General features: G+C 38.2%; 1 protein-coding gene across 19 annotated transcripts in view; it reads right to left on the bottom strand.

The window, feature by feature from the left end:
* The window catches only part of SLC25A26 (solute carrier family 25 member 26), a 162,793-nt gene that overhangs the window by 83,644 nt on the left and 62,853 nt on the right, over positions 1-16,296 (bottom strand). The window lies entirely within an intron of this gene.

The raw sequence follows: 16,296 nt of genomic DNA, 5'->3' as shown, positions 1-16,296 counted from the left end.
GGGAGAGAAGTGTATCTCCTCTCTGATACTGTAGTAAAATGGCCATAAAATAAATACCGCATGCTTTAGAAAAGTGGAGTATAAAGCCAATATTTCAAAGGATTCAAAGACTAAAAGCAACATTAAAGATGTCAACAGTGACTAGACCATGATAACTACTATATAATGTCTTCTGCATCTTTCTACCTCCCAGGGGACATTCAAATTGTCACTACTCAGGGGAGGTGCTCCTGGCATCTAGTGGGTAGAGGCCAGGGATGCTGCTACACAGCCTGGAATGCATAGGGGGGTCCTCTTAAACTCTGCTTTAAGGAATCAGTTATCTCTCTTTATCCCTGCTTAACCCCTAGCACTGGGACACTGAACACATGGCATGCCCCACCTGTGCTCCCTTACACACTCAGAAGGCAAAGCTCTCCCATACCCCAATTGTCTTTGGCTTGGGCTTTAATCACTTATCTTTGGTTTGAACTTAAATATGGGCTAAACTTTTCACCATGTTGTATCCAGCTCTAATACACAAGCACACAAGCTCAGCTCAATGTTCCTTGTGACAGACAAAGCCAAGACACTATTATGCATACTTGATTTTAACAAATCTGTTTTACACATGGATCAAAATCTGGTGACCTACCAGCAAAGGAATAGTGGAGTATGAGTATATAGAACACATAGTGGAGAACCACTGCTTACTCTACACTGCTGGCAGCAAATAAGTATTACATGGCCCAAACAAATGATATCGATGACTAGAATGAGAAAAGTGTCAAAACAACAGGAAGTGGCAGGGACTCTAATGAAATAGAGAGCACAGTTTCTGTCAAAACAGGAAGCCACTCTGTTCTAGACAATTACTGCAATGCAGAAATGTAGGCCCACTATGACCAGATATCCAGATTGTCCAAGAAAACTTGGATATCTGAAGTTGTATATGAAACCACTCAATTTTAACATGTTAGCTTATAGTTTTCAAAAACCTTGAGTCCAACATTTTGGGTCACCTCTTTGAAATTTATGGTCTAGAGATTTTAAGAGCAAATGAAGAGGTGCCAAGTGGGCAAATTCAGAGGGAGGAAAGTTCAGGATATACTCTGTACAACAGATGGAGTATTAGAGACACGGGATAAAGCTAAATGATAGGCCTTGGATGAGGCCAACAAGTTTCAGAAGAGCTGCTAGTGATATTACCATCATCATTATCATCACAACAATAATCATAAATCATAACATTTATATAGAACTATATATCAGGCACTGTCCTAAGCACTTCATATGTATGAACACATGTAATTTTCCCGACAACCTCATGAGGTTGGTATTACTGTTACTCTCATCTTACAGAGGTAGAAAATAAGACAGTTTAAATAACTTGCTTAAAGCCACATGGCTAAGTACTGGAGCTGAAATTTGAACCCAGACAGGCAGCAACCCTCGGAGTCCATGTTTCTAATCATCCCCATCAAAATTCTAATGCTTGTATCTGTAGCCTTTTAGCTCTGTATCTCTCTGTAACTACACATAAAATATGTTCCATCCACCTGAGTTCTTAATGATAACATGTAGACAGGAAAAGACTAAAACAACGCTCAAGGTACTCTGTCTAAACACGTACAGAAATGGAAGCATTTTTCCCAAATGAAAATGTCAGCCTCTGCTCTCTATAAATTATGTTTGCCTAGTAGGTTTCAGTACTTCTTGTTAAAGCTTTACTTTCTAATGACATTCTTGGCTTCTGCTTACATAAAAATACTAACAAACAGATGCAGAAATCACACTCTCTAGCATGTAAGTCAAAAGGCATAGACGAATTGGTTGTGTCCTCCAACCAGAGTGGGAACTGTGGCAAACAATTCTAAAGCCCATCAAAGATGTAACGCATGAACTTGTCCTACACACTGTGGCAGCATTATTACAAAAATTCTTTTAAAAGTCTGTATAAAAATCCGTAACAACTTGGCAAGCAAAATTACACTTCAAAGCAGCTAGTATGTAAATTAACTTCACATTTCACTTCATTTTAAAACAATAGACCTTGTTATAACAAATTCAGGGAAACTGGCAATTTTGAGTTGAATGTTAAAAAGAAAAGCAAATTTTCACCTTTGTATGAGCTCTGCTATTTGTTATCCTTCATGAACCCTGTCTTCCATTTCAGGATCCAATTCTTTGAGGATAGAATGAGTTCTATCATTTTATTCCAGCAGGTCAAACATTGGTCCAATATTATAAAAATGCAGACTTTATTTAGACATAAAAAGCAACAAAGTATTTTCAATGCCATAATTCCCAAATCTGCTTAGAAATCCAAACAAAATGTAATCTTTAAGTAGAATTTTAAATTGTGTTGGAAAAACTAAAAAACTTTGCACATACAGAAGCATAAATACAGATTAACAAGTGAATTTAACAAGATACTAAAATGTAATACACATGTGTTAGCAATCATTTTGAAGAAAGCACTAAAAATATCAGTACTAGTCCACCTCCCTTTAATATATGCTACAGTCTAAAATATTTATATTTCCTTCTTTCTAGAAAATTATACTGCTCAAACTTTTTTACATGAAGCAAAAATGAAAAAGTCTATCTCAAAGTGCTATGCAAATATGCAGAAACCCTGACATTATCTCTAGGAGGATGTATGTAAATCCTCATTCTGTTATGGATCTTAAAAACAGAAAACAAGCATCAGCGACATCACCACCGAAGGACTCTTTTAAAAAGTAGTTTTAAGATTTTAATTGTTCAAAGCTGTTTAAGATGAATAGGAAAAGATAATTTGAAATATATGCAAAGAACAAGAAATTTTACTTGTGGCTAAATCAATTATTTCCTTTGGAAAAGAATAAAGTTCAAATCATATTGCCAATGTCACTAGAACTAAAATCTGGCCATTACAAAAGGTCTCCCAAACTGCAGTCAATGGTGTGCTCACTTCAAGTAATATTGGTAATGGCTAAATTCCAATATAACACCAAAAAAAAAAAAAAAAAAAACCCTAGCCTAGAAGTCCACTGGAGTTCACTGTAACAGGATTTAAGCTATAATTAAATTTGATTAGCTTGGTTCAAACCTCAAGTTCAAAAGAATTATCAGCATGAATGGATGAAAAGCCCTTTTACACGGGCATTTTGAAAATATGAAAAGGGCTGACACAGCAAGCTTCAAAGACTTTAAAAGCAATTGACCCTTCCCAGAGCAAAGGAGAAACGCTAACAGCTGAAACTCAGATGCTGCATGCAAAGAAAATAAAGTTCCAGATGGTTCAAAAGCCTGGTAGTTTATTAAATATTAAATACTATTATTTTTAACTGGATTTTGCCCAGAGATAGCCAAATAAGTCATTCACAAAATGTGAAAAAGCAGTATGATACCATCCCCTGAAAAACTGAAGCAAATAAATATTCCCCTTTTCAAAAACTACCCGCACGAGGAAGCTTCTCAAGGAGTTATACAAACAACCATGATGACAGTCAAACAATCAAGACATTTAATAAAAAACAAAAACATCTACAGCCTAAAAATCCAAATCAGTTTGTTTCAAGACATTTAACTATTACTCTATAAACACACACCCCATGCACACATACCTCCCTTGGATCATATTGTATTTTTCATGCATTAGGAAAGGAGAAAAGTGAAAGAAGCAGTAATAAATATGGCCTATGGAACTGTGTTAGTGACTGAGGGTTAACACAGATTTGAGAAGTAGTTAAAAATGAGTATTAGAGGATTACATATACAAAAGTTTGTTCACCGGGCACAGTGGCTGACACTTGTAATCCCAGCATTTTGGGAGGCTGGGTGAGCAGATCACTTGAGGCCAGGAGTTCATGACCAGCCTGGCCAACAAAGCAAAACCCAGTCTCTACTAACACAAAAATTAGCCAGGCATGGTGGAACACACCTGCAGTTCCAGCTACTCAGGAGGCTGAGGCATGAGAATCGCTTAGAACCCAGGAAGTGGAGGTTGCAGTGAGTTGAGATTGTGCCACTACACTCCAGCCAAGGAGACTTTGCCTCCAAAAAACAGTCTGTTGTACGTATTCTTTTAAATATATACATAGAAATAGGTGCATACACATGCACATCAAATGAACTACATACATACACATATAAACACACAGTAATACATACATACACAGGTACATATTCATGTGTACACATACATAAACACACATGAACCAAAGGTCCCTTTTCAACAAAACAAAGTTAGTTAACTCAGTTTATACATTGCGTTTTTAAATGGCACCTTCAAGTGAGTTTTTATGTTAAAATTTTTCCCTTCTTAGCATACTGTTTCTATATAACTTGGGATCTGGGGGAGGGAAAAGACTGTTTTTCATGAAATGGAAACATTCTATGCCAAATGAAGCAGGTGTGAGATATCTCAAAGATGAAAGCAATTCTCCAAATAACAATGTCATCCTGTAATGCTTTCTTGACATGTACAATTTTGCTATTCCTCTTTTTGAGATTTATTACAAAGCACTGTGTTTGTGATCTTTCCTAACACAGATCAGTAGTGTGATTGGTGCTCATTTCTAGCAGCTTTTAGCACTGAGGAAAAAGTCAATTCAACACTGATGTCACTAAAAATGGGGAAGAAATCCAGCTACAGCAGAGAGGCTGCTGTGCCCCTTAAATGCTCTTCCTTAAAACATTTCTTCACAAGCAAATTAATTCTTAATGTAATTCTTTTATTCTGAAAACTGTTTATTATAAATCATCAGTTTTGAAATAAATCAAAGTGATCTCCCACCAAGAAAAGAAAACCCCACAAAGAAACTAATCATATTTACTTTTCTGTCCATTAAAAATATGCTGAAGGTGACACAGATATACCTCTCAGAAATTTCTCATTAAAAATTATCCACAATTTATGACAAACAGTTTGACTAGAGAAAATATTAATTCCACCAGTTTAGTAATAATATCAAACAATGTATTTTCCTCCTGATATATCTACCAAATGGTTTTGGTATTTAAGCTTTTCTTTTTTTTCAAAACAGAAGAAGAAAATCGGTTAACTGAACTTGGTAACACCTAGTCCAGTGGTTCTCACACTTCAGAATTCATCAGAATCATTCAGAGGGTGTGTAACACAAATTCTGGGCCTCACCCCAAGTTTCTGATTCAGAAGGTCTCAAGTGGGAACTTAGAGTCTGCATTTCTAACAAGTTCCTAGGGAATGCGGCTGCTATTCGTGGAAGGACTGTACTTTGGGAACCAATGATCTACTCAGTATTTTCCTTCTTTTCATAATTTGCAAATTTGATAACAAGGAAATGATATGCTATATCCTTTAAAGACAGACAGACTTTGAGAGCTTAGAATTAAAGAGAAATTGACAAAAAGGAAATCTACTCTAAGGCATCGCACAGCCCTCAAAGATGATCTAGTCTAGGATTCAGCAAACTTTCTCTGTAAAGAGCCAGACAATAAATAGTTTAGGCTTTATGGTCCATACAGCCTCTGTCACAACGACTCAACTCTGCCATTGTTGTGTGAAAGCAGACAGACAATACCTAAATGAAAGAAAGTGGCCGCACGCCAATAAAGCTTTATTACAAAAACAGGCTGGGATCTAGATTTCGCCCACAGGTCATAGTTTACCAACTATTTTTAAAAGGAGGAAATCAATACCCAGAGAGATTAAACAACTTCAAAAGGCACAAGATAGTAAGTGGCAAGATTGCAACTAGACCTTCAGTGTCCTGATGTCTGATGTACTAAGGAAGCTACTGTTATAGTAATATTTTGATAAAGAACAGCCACGAATGGAATGCATTACAAAACCTCATGTAGTTTAATGATCAAAAAGAAAAAATGACTTTACTAAGCAAAAGAGCATCTCAGTTCTAGAATTAATGCCAGACATTGTTTTTTTTTTGTTTTTTTTTTTTTTTTGAGAAGGAGTTTCACTCTTGTTGACCAGACTGGAGTGCAATGGCACGATCTCAGTTCACTGCAACCTTCATCTCCCAGGTTCAAGCAATTGTCCTGCCTCAGCCTCCTGACTAGCTGGGATTATAGGCACCCACCACCATGCCCAGGTATTTCTTTGTATTTTTAGTAGAGATGGGAGTTTCACCATGTTGGCCAGGCTGGTTTGAACTTCTGACCTCAGGTGATCCACCCGCCTCAGCCTCCCAAAGTGCTGGGATTACAGGCGTGAGCCACTGCACCCGACTCAATGCCAGACATTCTTATTCCTATTATTACTTATAAATGGGAGGCTTACACCACTGAATGACAATCTGGACTCTCGTCACATTGCTTCCTGCAGCCTACACTATTAGGGCCTATGCCAATCAAGCCTTCTGACCAGGGAGTGTGGAAAACAGAATCGAGGACTTCTCAGTTCTTACACTCTTGGTCCTGCACCTTTCTCATCCCATCTGCCATCCATTTTATGCCATTCGTTAAAAAAGTTCTTCCCCCTACTAAAATTTTGGTTAAGAGCCAAAAAAGGTAGTCAACTATGACACTTACGTTAAAAACAATGTTTCTGTTCAGTCTACAAAGTTTTATTTTCATTCTAGTGATTAAGCAATTATTAAGTTAAATAGAATATTTAGCTAATAAAAGCAGACATTCATCTTCACTAGATACCTAAAAGTATATTATGTATACACATATAGTACACACACATATGAACACATACTCCCTATGCTTTCACAGTTGCCAAAGCTTTTACTCTTAAAACTGATTATTTAAATAAGCAATATATTTTAGCAATTAATAAAGCAAATTTTATGTATGGCCTTACACCTATTTCATGCCAGTTTATTTTTTAAAATAAAGCAAATGCATGCATATCAGGAAAATAACTTGATTTTAAGTATCTGAAGTTTTGAACATGTTTGATATACTCTACACCATGCATGAAAAAGCATCTGTTATTTACAGATCAAAGCAAACCTAAGTATCCTAAAACAACTAGAGTGAAAAATTCCCAAATTTAATTTCATCCCTGTCCACATGCTTCTTTGAACTAATAATTCAGAGAACTGGTCAGTATGTTGAACTAATTAGCATGCTTAATGCTTGCCAACTTTGATGGTTCCAATTCTTTAAGAAATCGAATTTTTTTTTTTTCCGAGACGGGGTCTTGCTCTGTCACCCAGGCTGGAGTGCAATGGCGTGATCATGGCTCACTGCAACCTCTGCCTCCCGGGTTCAAGCTATTCTCCTGCCTCAGCCTCCCGAGTAGCTGGGATTACAGGTGCCTGCCACCACACTTGGCTAATTATTCTATTTTTATTAGAGATGGGGTTTCACCACGTTGGTCAGGCTGGTCTCAAACTCCTGACCTCATGATCCACCCACCTCAGCTTCCGAAAGTGCTGGGATTACAGGCATGAGCCACTATGTCCGGCCAAGAAATGGAATTTAAAAAATAGTTTTAAAAACACACACAGCCAGGCGCGGTGGCTCGCACCTGTAATCCCAGCACTTTGGGAGGCCAAGGCAGGTGGATCATGAGGTCAAGAGTTCAAGACCAGCCTGGCCAACATGGTGAAACCTCGTCTCTATTAAAAATACAAAAAATCTTTGGGAGGCTGAGGCAGGCAGATCATGAAGTCAGGAGATTGAAACCATCCTGGCTAACACGGTGAAACCCCGTCTCTACTAAAAATACAAAAAACTAGTCGGGCATGGTGGTGGGTGCCTGTAGTCCCAGCAACTCGGGAGGTTGAGGCAGGAGAATGGTGTGAACCAGGAGGCGGAACTTGCAGTGAGCCGAGATCACACCACTGCACTCCAGCCTGGGCATCAGAGCAAGACTCTGCCTAAACACACACACACACACACACACACACACACACACACACACACAAAATTAGACGGGTGTGGTGGTGTGCGCCTGTAATCCCAGCTACTCGGGAGTCTGAGGCAGGAGAATTGCTTGAACCCAGAAGGCAGAGCTTGCAGTAAGCTGAGATCACACCACTGCACTCCAGCCAACAGCGTGAGACTCCATCTCTCTCTCACACACACACACACACACACACACACACAAGCAAATCTGAGAAAACGCAAAAGCCATCCAAGTTGACAAGATCACATATATTGAATAATGCTTCAAGATGCCCCAAAACATGAGTGATGCCTGTTTAATATCCTCTAAACTACAAAATAGGTTGTAAATTGTTTGGGGTTTTTGATTTGCACGAGATAAATCAACTTTTTTTCTGTATCCAAGCAGTTTTTATGAGATTCAGCGTATGCCTAACTTTAATATAAAGAACAGCAGTAAAGTGTTCTTGATAAGAGGTTAACAGTTTATATTTTTTAACTGCAATGAGAGTAAATTCATTTGAGATCTTTTAAATGTAACAACTAAGAGCCAAAAGCAAAGTGGATTCTTTACTGTCCACACATTTGAGCATCATGGCCATTTTTGCTACAAAGATTTTCCTAACAATCTCGTGTGGTAATCAATAAATTACCCATATAAATAGGTTACTACATAGCAGACAGAATGTTAACTAGCTAATTACACTTTTTTTTGGTCCTACTACTACATGGATTTTTTTAAGTTCTATTTTATTCTGATATTCTAAGACTACTCATTTCTGTAATTTATATGAGAACATCACACAGAGCCTTCCAAACAAATTCCACCTTGGCTTGCAATTTTATTTTCTCCCTCTAACTTGAGGAAAGAGTTATGCACAAAATAAATAAATAAATACTACATGATTATCTCAATAGATGCAGAAAAGGCTTTCGATAAAATTCAACACGACTTCACGTTAAAAACTCAGTAAGTGACACAATTGTATATCTAGAAAACCCCATAATCCCGGCCCAAAAGCTCCTTATGCTGATAAACAACTTTAGCAGAGTCTCAGGATACAAAATCAACATACGCAAATCACTAGCATTCCTATACATCAACAGGCAAGCCAAGAGACCTATCAGGAATGAACTCCCATTCACAACTGCCACAAAAAAAACAAAATACCTAGAATTACAGCTAACCAAGGAGGTGACAGATACTACAAGGAGAACTACAAAACACTGCTCAGAGGTATCAGAAATGACACAAGCTAACGAAAAAACATTCCATGCTCGTGGGCAAGAAGAATCAATATCGTGAAAATGGCCACAGAGAACAAAGCAATTTATATAATAGATTCAACCCTATGCCTATTAAACTACCACTGACATTCTTCATGGAACTAGAAAAAAACTATTTTAAAATTCATATAGAACCAAAAAAAGAACTCAGATAGCCAAGATAATCCTAAGCAAAAAGAACAAAGTTAAAGGCATCAGGCTACCAGACTTCAAGCTATATTACAGGGCTATAGTAACCAAAACAGCATGGTACTGGTACAAAAACAGACACACAGACCAACAGAACAGAAAGACCAGAAGTAAGGCCACACACCTAGAATCATCTGCTCTTCAGCAATGCTGACAAAAACAAGCAATAAAGAAAGAAAGGATTTCCTATTCAATAAATGGTGGTGGGATGACTGGCTAGCCATATGTACAAGATTGAAACTGGACCCCTTCCTTATACCATATATAAAAATGAACTCAAGATGATTAAAAACTTAAATATAAAACCTAAAAATATAAAATCCCTGGAAGACACCTAGGCAATACCATTCTGGACATTGGAACACACAAAGATTTCATGATGAGGATGCCAAAGGCAACTGAAACCAAAGCAAAAAAAAAAAAAAAAAAAAAAAAAAACAGGGGTTGCAATCCTAGTCTCTGATGAAACAGACTTTAAACCAACAAACATAAAAAAAAAGACAAAGAAGGGCATTATATAATGGTAAAGGGATCAACGCAACAAGAAGAGCTAACTATCCTAAATATATATGCACCTAATACAGGAGCACCCAGATTCATAAAGCAAGTTCTTAGAGACCTACAAAGAGACAGCCACAAAACAACAGTGGGAGATTTAAAAACCCCACTGTCAATATTAGATAGATCAACAAGACAGAAAATTAACAAGGATATTCAGGACTTGAACTCAGCTCTGGACCAACAGGACCTAATAGACATCTACAGAACTCTCCACCCCAAATCAACAGAATATACATTCTTCTGAGCAACACATCACACTTATTCTAATATTGACCACATAATTGGAAGTAAAACACTCAATTAATTTGGGAGCTGATGTTTTGAAAAGGTTAACAAAATAGATAGACTGCTAGCCAGACAAAGAAGAAAAGAGAGAAGAATCAAACAGACACAACAGAAAATGATAAAGGGGATATCACCATCGATCCCACAGAAATACAAACTACCATCAGAGAATACTATAAACACCTCAATGCAAATAAACAAGAAAATCTAGAAGAAATGGATTAATTCCGGGACACATACACCCTCCCAAAACTAAACCAGGAAGAAGTCGAATCCCTGAACAGACCAATAACAAGTTCTGAAATTGAGGCAGTAATTAATACCCCACAAACCAAAAAAAAAGCCCAGTACCAGACGGACTCACAGGCGAATTCTACCAGAGGTACAAAGAGGAGCTGGTACCATTCCTTCTGAAACTATTCCAAACAGAAAAAGAGGGGCTCCTCCCTAACTCATTTTATTAGGCCAACATCATCCTGACACCAAAACCTGGCAGAGACGCAACAAAAAAAGAAAATTTCAGAACATTATCCCTGATGAACACGAATGTGAAAATCCTCAATAATATACTGGCAAAACAAATCCAGCAGCACATCAAAAAGCTTATCCACCATGATCAAGTCACCTTCATCCTTGGGATACAACGCTGGTTCAACATATGCAAATCAATAAATATAATCCATCACATAAACAGAACCAAGACAAAAACCACATGATTATCTCAAATGATGCAGAAAAGGCCTTCAATAAAATTCAGCATCTCTTCATGCTAAAAACTCTCAATAAACTAGGTACTGATGGGATGTACCTCAAAATATTAAGAGCTGTTTATGACAAACCCAAAGCCCATATTATACTGAATGAGCAAAAACTGGAAGCATTCCCTTTGAAAACTGGCACAAGACAAAGATGCCCTCTCTCACCACTCCTATTCAACATAGTATTGGAAGCTCTGGCCAGGGCACTCAGGCAAGAGAAAGAAATAAAGGGTATTCATATAGGAAGAGAGGAAGTCAAATTGTCTCTGTTTGCAGATGACATGATTGTACATTTGGAAAACCCCATCGTCTCTGCCCAAAATCTCCTTAAGCTGATAAGCAACTTCAGCAAAGTCTTAGGATACAAAATCAATGTGCAAAAATTACAACCATTCCTATACACCAGTAACAGATAAACAGCCAAATCATGACTGAACTTCCATTCACAATTGCTACAAAGGAAACAAAATACCTAGGACTACAACTTACAAGGGATGCGAAGGACCTCTTCAAGGAGAACTACAAACCACTCCTCAAGGAAATAAGAGAGCACACACATAAATGGAAAAACATTCCATGCTCATGGGTAGGAAGAATCATTATCATGAAAATGGCCATACTGCTCAAAGTAATTTATAGATTCAATGCTATTCCCATCAAGCTACCATTGACTTTCTTCACAGAATTAGAAAAAAACTACTTTAAATTTCATATGGAATCAAAAAAGAGCCTGCATAGCCTAGTCAATCCTAAGCAAAACGAACAAAGCTGGAGGCACCACGTTACCTGACTTCAAACTATACGACAAGGCACAGTAAACCAAAATAGCATGGTACTGATACCAAAACAGATATATAGACCAATGGAACTGAATAGAGGCCTCAGAAATAATGCCACACATCTACAATCATCTGATCTTTGACAAACCTCAAAAAAGCAACGGGGGAAGGATTCCCTATTTAGTAAATGGTGTTGGGAAAACTGGCTAGCCACATGCAGAAAACTGAAACTGGACCCCTTCCTTACACCTTATACAATAATTAACTCAAGATGGAAGACTTAAATGTTAAGACGTAAAACCATAAAAACCCTAGAAGAAAACATAGGAAATACCATTCAGGACATAGGCATGGGCAAAGACGTCATGACTAAAACACCAAAAGCAATGGCAACAAAAACCAAAATTGACAAATGGGATCTAATTAAACTAAAGACCTTCTACACAGCAAAAGAAACTATCATCAGAGTGAACAGGCAACCTACAGAATGGGAGAAAATTTTTGTAACCTATTCATCTGACAAAGGGCTAATATCCAGAAGCTACAAGGAACTTAAATTTACAAGAAAAAAACAACCCCATCACAAATTGGGTGAAGGATATGAACAGACACTTCTCAAAAGAAGACATTTTTGTGGCCAACAAACATATGAAAAAATGCTCATCATCACTTGTCATTAAAGAAATGCAAATCAAAACCACAATGAGATACCATCTCATGCCAATTAGAATGACGATCATTAAAAAGTCAGGAAACAACAGATGCTGGAGAGGATGTAGAGAAATAGGAACGCTTTTACACTGTTAGTGGGAGTGTAAATTAGTTCAACCATTGTGGAAGACAGTGTGGCGATTCCTCAATGATCTAGAACCAGAAATACCATTGTACCCAGCAATCCTGTTACTGGGTATATACCCAATAGATTATAAATCATTCTACCATAAAGACACATGCACGGCCGGGCGCGGTGGCTCAAGCCTGTAATCCCAGCACTTTGGGAGGCCGAGGCGGGCGGATCACAAGGTCAGGAGATCAAGACCATCCTGGCTAACACCGTGAAACCCCGTCTCTACTAAAAAAAAAAAATACAAAAAACTAGCCAGGCGTGGTGGTGGGCGCCTGTAGTCCCAGCTACTTGGGAGGCTGAGGCAGGAGAATGGCGTGAACCCCGGGGGGCGGAGCTTGCAGTGAGCCGAGATCGCGCCATTGCACTCCAGCCTGGGCAACAGAGCTAGACTCCGTCTCAAAAAAAAAAAAAAAAAAGACACATGCACAAGTGTGTTTATTGCAGCACTATTCACAATAGTAAAGACTTGGAACCAACCTAAATGCCCACCAATGATAGACTGGATAAAGAAAATGTGGCACATATACACCACTGAATACTATGCAGCCATAAAAATGGATGAGTTCATGTCCTTTGCAGGGATATGAAGTTGGAACCCATTAATCTCAGCAAACTAACACAGGAACAGAAAACCAAACAGCGCATGTTCCCACTTATAAGTGGGAGTTGAATAATGAGAACACATTGACACAGGGAGGGGGAACATCACACACTGGGGCCTGTTGAGGGCTGGGGGTGGGAGGTAGAGGAGGGATAGTATTGGAGAAATACCTAATGTATTTAGGTATTTGTATTTAGGTTGATGGTTACAGTGAACCACCATGGCACGTGTATACCTATATAACAAACCTGCTGCACATGTATCACAGAACTTAAAGCGTAATTTAAAAAAAAAAAAATGCTTTCCAATGTCAACATATCAATTCCATTACTCTACCCTTCCTTTTTCTAAGTTGTCTAAAAGGACTGTCCAAAATTCACCTCATTCAGAGACATTCAAGGATTCACTCCTTGAGTGTCTGTTCGTATCTTGCCAGCACTCCAACACTTTTAATATCCAACTACTGAATGTTCAACTACTAATGAACTGCTTTACAAATATCCATGCATTTCCACACACAAATAGGAGAGGCTGTCTAGGGGTAGAATCTCTCTCCTCTGTCCCATCCACACATGGCTAATTCTATAGCTCTGTACCCTACACTCACTCTATAAATGTTTTCTGGTGAACTAAAAATTACTGGGTCATCACTTCAGTAACAATATTATTCTCAAAACTACAGTAAACATTTAGTGATAGTGTACAAAGAAAATTTCTATAATCTGTCCTCTGCATTAAAAACTTCACATTAATTCCATGATTTTTAGAGTTTCAATTCTAAGAAGTCAGTGCTACAATAAGAAGTAAATAATTTAGGTTCTAGGTTTATTTCAGCACAAAGTAAACAGTAATCTTAGTGACTCACTTCAGATTTTGTATTTTATAGGATATTGTAAGGAAGACAACTCAAAGCAAAGAAGGTTCGTGCTTGGATAAAACAAAATACACAGCGCCTTTTCCTCCTTCCAGTAGGTGAATGTTGAGACTATTTTTACTACATGATAATGCAACAGCAAGAATTTTAAAAACGGCACGATCTATATAAGGAATTAATAGTAACTATACTATGAATCAAAAAAGAAGAAGAACTGAGCTTCTAATCCACTGTCTACATATTAAGAGTACAGTAATGCAAGAGAAAATAGGCATTTTCAGAAAAATAGAGACAGAAAAAAGGTGAAAGATAACCAATTATTGAAATGTAAAAACAGTGACTAAAAAGTCAGTCCTTTCTATCACTCAAAAAAAAAAAGAAAAGGAACAAAGAGATGTTTTAGGAGAGAAAAGACAAGACGACACTTTGAGATTTTTTTTTTCTTTTGAGATGGAGTCTCGCTCTGTTGCCCAGACTAGAGTGCAGTGGCACAATCTTAGCTCACTGCAAGCCCCGCCTCCTGGGTTCATGCCATTCTCCTGCCTCAGCCTCCTGAGTAGCTGGGACTACAGGCACCCGCCACCACACCCAGCTAATTTTTTGTATTTTTAGTACAGATGGGGTTTCTCTGTGTTAGGCAGGATGGTCTCAATCTCCTGACCTCGTGATCCGCCAGGCTCAGCCTCCCAAAGTGCTGGGATTACAGGCCATGAGCCACCATGCCCAGCCCTCTTTGAAATTTTTTTAAGATAGCCATCATATCAATTAAGAAAACAAGCAAGCCAGGTACGGTGGCTAATGCCTGTAATCCCAGCACTTCAGGAGGCTCAGCTGGGCAGATCACATGAGGCCAGGGGTTCAAGACCAGACTGGCCAACATGGTGAGACCCCGCCTCTATTAAAAATATAAAAATTAGCCAGGCATGGTGGTGCATGCCTGTAATCCCAGCTATTCAGGTGGCGTTTGAATCCAGAAAGGAGGCTGCAGTGAGTGAAATTGTGCTACTGCACCCCAGCCTTGGTGGCAGAGCAACACCCTTGTCTCGAGAAAAATGGAATAAAAAAACGAAAGGAAAGGTCTCAGAAAATCAAAACATCATCTTTCAAGACTGCGATGTTCAAAAATATGAAAACAAACACCTAAATAAAGAAAACCAAAGACATTACTTGGAACCTATATACACAGGTTCCTCAATATATATATTTCTTCCAGATACAGACTCATACTAATCTGGCCAACTGATTTTTTGAAAAGATGCAAAAGCATTTCAGTGAGGAAAAAAAAAAAAAAACTCTTCAACAAATGCTGTTAGAACAACTGTACATCTACATATGCAAAAAACAAACCTTGAGCTAAACCTCACCCCTTAAATAAAAATCAACTCAAAATTGATCATAGATGTAAATATAAAACATAAAGCTATAAAACTTTTAGAAGAAAATATGAGAGAAAATCTTAATGACTGAGAGTTAGGCAGAGTTCCTAGAGATGACATCCAAAGTACGATTCATAAAAGAAAAAATGAATTGAACTTTACCAAAATTTAAAACTTTTAACTTTGCAAGTAATACTGTTTTACAGAAATTACGAGTTACAGATTAGAAAATACTGCAAATCACATAAGAGTAAAGGACGAACATCCCAAATATATAAAGAACTTTTGAAACTCCAAAAGAAACCATACAATTAAAAATGAACAAAAGACTGAACAGATACTTCACGAAAAAAAGATGCAAGGATGGCAAATAAGCATATGAAAAGATGTTCAACATCATTAGCCATTAGGGAACTGAAAAGTAAAACCATTATGAGACATAGCATCAACTCCTGGGAGTAGTTTGTTGGTCTTCCCTGCATTACTTCCCCTCTACTAAGGGCAGGGTGGTTGTTCCTGTGGTTAGCTCCCAGAAGGGCAATGTGGTTCGTTCCAGGCCTCAGAAACACCAGAATACACCTGGCTTCAAAAATAACAAGTTTTGGGCCAGGCATGGTGGTTCACGCCTGTAATCCCGGCACTTTGGGAGGCCAAGGCAGGCAGACCACTTGAGGTCAGGAGTTGGAGCCCAGCCTGGCTAACAGGGTGAAACCCTTTACTAAAAATACAAAAATTAGCCGGGAGTGCTGGTGGGCACCTGTAATCCCAGCTACTCAGGAGGCTGAGGCTGGAGAATCACTTGAACCTGGGAAGCGGAGGTTGCAGTGAGCCAAGATTGCACCACTGTACTCCAGCCTGGGTGAAAGAGTAAAACTCTGTCTCAAAAAAAAAAAAAAAAAAAAAAAAAAAAAGCACAAAAAAACCCCCAAGTTTTGA

This window comes from Macaca fascicularis, chromosome 2, assembly GCF_037993035.2.
Source record: "Macaca fascicularis isolate 582-1 chromosome 2, T2T-MFA8v1.1".
Taxonomy (NCBI): domain Eukaryota; kingdom Metazoa; phylum Chordata; class Mammalia; order Primates; family Cercopithecidae; genus Macaca; species Macaca fascicularis.
The sequence above is the reverse complement of the archived record's forward strand: the minus strand, read 5'-3'. Positions and strand labels throughout refer to the sequence as shown.